This window comes from Silene latifolia, chromosome 11, assembly GCF_048544455.1.
Source record: "Silene latifolia isolate original U9 population chromosome 11, ASM4854445v1, whole genome shotgun sequence".
Classification (NCBI taxonomy): Eukaryota; Viridiplantae; Streptophyta; class Magnoliopsida; order Caryophyllales; family Caryophyllaceae; genus Silene; species Silene latifolia.
The window spans coordinates 32488273-32492774 of NC_133536.1; the positions used below are offsets into that span (position 1 = coordinate 32488273).

The 4502-nt window shown below is 31.0% G+C and overlaps 1 long non-coding RNA gene across 1 annotated transcript; it reads right to left on the minus strand.

Annotated features, from left to right (window-relative positions):
• Nucleotides 1–810: 810 nt before the first annotated feature.
• Nucleotides 811–4051, minus strand: LOC141614507 (uncharacterized). Its single transcript, XR_012529342.1, has 2 exons — nucleotides 3823–4051; nucleotides 811–1398 (listed from the first exon to the last, which is right to left on the minus strand). It is a non-coding gene; the product is annotated as an uncharacterized LOC141614507 (long non-coding RNA).
• Between the last annotated feature and the right edge of the window lie 451 nt (nucleotides 4052–4502).

Consider the following 4502-nt stretch of genomic DNA (forward strand, 5'->3'; position numbering starts at 1 on the left):
TCTCAGAAATACACCTAATTTCTTGAGAGATAGCTTTGTGAGTCACAAACATATATATTTTAATGGAGTTTAGCTTTCAAAAGGCCATCCTAACATGGCAGCTTGATAATATACGAGTCTTATCCATGTCATCTGTTTGATAGACTCTCTATTCTAGGTATCTCATGGTTGACCATCCAATTAGAATTACTTGTCCGTTTTGGATTGCAAATTCCCAAAATTGAGTTCATCAACTCAAACCGACTCATATTAGTTTGATCTTATGGGTAGTGACGCTAGGTCATAATCCATCTTTAATAAATCAAATTTATTACTTAGATCTTTGCCACTACGATTGGGTCGTAATGCTTAGAACTTTATTCAATTGGTTCTCTACGTCATTTAAGAAACTTCTCAAATCTCTCAAATGTTTCACCTTTTATTTGATTAAGTAAATATACCCTTATCTACTTGAATCATCGGTAAAAGTGACGAAGTAATCATAAATTCCCCTTGCGGTGATGTTTATTAGAACACATACATCGGCATGTATTAGTCTTAACAATCACTTGCTTGTGGCCCTTTACCACTAAAGGAAGTACAAATTATATTGCAAAGGAGACAAGATTCGCATATTCCATATGATTGAAAATCAAATGGTCTAATAATTCTAGTCGACACTAGCATTTTAATGCGTTTCTCATTTACGTAACCTAATTGAAAAATCAAATGTACAAATCATTTGGATTACTTGTTATGAGTCTTTTGGTGCGTATTATGTAGATATCTTTACATGAGTTGGAACTGTCTAAAACTTGTGTATCATAAAGATAAGTAACATGGCTCACATCCATGTCTATTTTCAATAAAATACAACAATTGTCTTTGAGGACAAAATATAGATCCTTTCATGTCTCACATTGAAATGATGTTTTAGACTAAGTGGGAACATAATAACAATTATGTAAATCATAACTCAAAGTTTTTAGCAAAAACAAGTATATAAATTTCTCTTGAAGTGGTGGCTACCCGAGCTCCATTTCGTTGTCGGAGATTCATATCACTCTTGTTTAGCTTTTCCACATTTCCAAGTCCCACTTGGAGTAACAAGCCCAACTTTGATATCTTCTAAATACTTGGGGCAAATATGCTTCCATTGGCCCATGAAATTAAAATAATGATATTCATGGTAGGATTGGATACCCATCTTGGTTTTGTGGTAGTCTCACTATCAACTTCCAATTCACAATCGGATTTGGGTTTCTTACTTTTCTTTGATTTTCCTTTATTAATACCAATACTTCTTACATTTGCAAGGACACTCTTGCTAGAACTCCCACTTAACTTGATATTTCTCCTTGTTTCATCAAACAAGGATATCTTGGAATCTGCGAGATTCCCCTCATATGATCCTCTTACCTGAGAGGTAGGCATGAGTATGTGAGTGGGAGGTGAAGAAGTAGTAAAAAGACAAAGATTTCCATTCTTACTAATGCCAACGCGTAATTCTCAAATCGCATCATTGTCATAATCGGAGCATTTTTCATCGTATGATTGGAGCTATGAATTAAGGTGATTGGTGTAGGAGTATAAGATGAATTCATTGCGAATAATTAACTACAAAAAACGGAAATGAAGGAAATAATTAATATCCATCGTTTTAATAATACTCGTAAATTAACTACAAGTATTGCATTTATATAGTGACCTCCACCCAACTACATAAATGATTCCGAGATCCAAATTCATATCAACTCGGGCACGGTGAGCCAATTCATCCCTTATTAATAAAACTCGGTGGATTAACTCTTTAATCGATTTTACTTTTAGAACTCTCGGTCGATAAAAATTACTCTAATTTTCATCTTTAGCCCGGAACACATGTGACTACGGTCAACAATACTTCCGTTGAGCTCAATCCAAATTTCGACGTAATAACATTTTACTACCCCACTTCGCCAACGTAACAAGGTTTGTATTACGGTGAAGCCGGATTAACTCCCTCATGAAATTGGTACTTCATGGGTTTCTACTATTTGGTAAGGCTTTATCTCAATTATGGTATGTGAGAGGTCTTGTCAATTTATTATCTATCACATTTTTAGTGAACTAAAGCGGTGAACTACGATAATTATAATTGACACGGTCGATGACTCGATTAGATATGCATGTGTTGTTATGGCGATTTGGCAATGCATGCAACATATTAAAAGAAATGCAAAGCAATAAATAAATAAAATTCCTAGTATGGCCTTCCTAAAATAGAAAATCAAATAATCTATTACATATTCGGAAACCAACTCCTTTGGTCCCTTGAATCTTCAATTGGCACGCCTTCCAAGACACCGTCTTTGTCGGATCACCTTTCCGAATGGCACCGTCTTTGAAGAAGCTCCATAATTACAAATAATAATAAAAATACAAAGCTATTCCTATTATACATTTGTAAAATGAAAAAACTAATAAAAATAAAATAAAAGTGATTCGAGATCACATTAAATTACAACCGAATCAATATTCCCTTTCATTACGGGTAATATCGATTAAAACTAAGGCCATACTAAGATAAAATTACATAATTCAAAATTATATAAATAAAAAAAATTCAACAATTGAAATATGCAGCATTATAATATGTACCTATCATGCAAAATCGTGTGCCAAATCGCCCTATTTAACTTATGTCGTACATATAACCCGGTTTCATGGAAATGCGTGATAATAACCTTTTAAAATCACTAATTAACACTTACTCAAGTTAATTATCCTAACACATTTTAGGACTCAAAAATCAGTCATCACTAAATTTTTGACAATAATTCAACTTGATTTAATTTTATGCTCATTTTTTACCTTAAAAACATTATTTATATGAAATAAATCCAAATTAAATCATAAAAGTTTCAAAATTTGAATTTTAAATTTTTGAATATTCTGGAATAATTCCATGACCCTCATAATGTCAAAAAACATGGTTAAAATTTTCGAATTAATTTTGAGAAAATATAGTTGCATTTTTATCGTTTTTATCTCATAAAATGTATAAAGTATACGAAAATTAAACCAATAATTTTTACAACTTTAGATCTGATTAGTGGGATATTAATGCAACTTAAAATAATTTTCTCAAGCCATGCAATACGTTTTAGCTAATTTTTGCTAAAATAGTCACTATTTATGCCATTTTTACTCAAAAATCCATAAATTATGCTAAAGAAGATATTTAAATCTAGAAATTTACATACTCTCTGTAAATCTTGCATGTGACATCATATTAAAAGATCATGGCTTAATTCGAAATTTTACTATTTTTAACCATTTTACCTCTTTTAATCCATTTTTATCTCATAAAAATCATAAATCATGCAAAATTAATCAAATTAACTCGTCCTTTTACACACAAATTGTAAAATATGCATGTGAGGTCAAATAAATTTTCAAGGTCAGAAACGAAATTTAACTATTTTTAGCATTTTAATTCCCATTTTAGTCATAAAAATGTAATAAAATGACCAAAAATCCTTAAAATGAGCAATAAATTTCCATGAATCATAAAAATGACCTAAAAACATTTTAGGACAAGAATATATAACATGCATGGTGATTTCGTGGCTTATACTTATAAATCACAAATTTTTAGTTTTATATGTTAACCTTTTAACTCGGAAAAACAATAACCGATTATGCATGCAACATCCTTATGCTCTGATACCACTTGTTATGTTCATATACCTATTATTAGACTCCTCTAATAGTGAACAAATTAATTGTTTATAATTTATTCTTTAGATCTAGTGCATGCATAACAAAATAAGAGATTTATAAGAAAACAATGTCCCTTACATTGTTGATTTCGGTTTTATCGGCACAAGTAAGGTCTCCTACCTTCACTTGTTCTTGAGCTATGATGAGTAATAGGATGATCCTCCAAGACCTCATGTATAGAAGTCACTCCTCTTGATTGCACCCAAGATTATCCCTTATCCCCACTAAATAATATTTGCTAGATATTTGTTTAGTAGTTTACCTTAAAATTGATTACTAATACTCATATTTTACACTAATAATATTAGTAATCTTTATTGAACAATTTGAATCAAACTTCACAAGTTTTAGAGGAAAAACTATGAACAAGAGAGAGGTTTTTGCATGTTGTAAACATTAAGCATCTTTTAGAGAATTAGAGAGAAAAATAAGAACAACAAAAGTGTTGTTGAATGTTATTTGGACCGGCCACTATGCTCTTAATAAGAGCATTTTTAGTTCTCAAAAAACCCTTTTACAAATGCTCTAAAAGTTTTAGGTAGTAGTGTAAGCATGCCATAATTTGTTGGAGAATCTTCCAACAAGAAATGACAAAAACCAAAGCAACTCCACCATGCTTCTAAATGGACGGTTGGCATAGTTTATTTGGGTCCATTTTTGTCTTATAATATTTGTCCCACAAATACTTATAAGTCTTATGATTAATTATCTTACATAATTAAATATTAATTTGATCATACAACAATTATGACACAAAT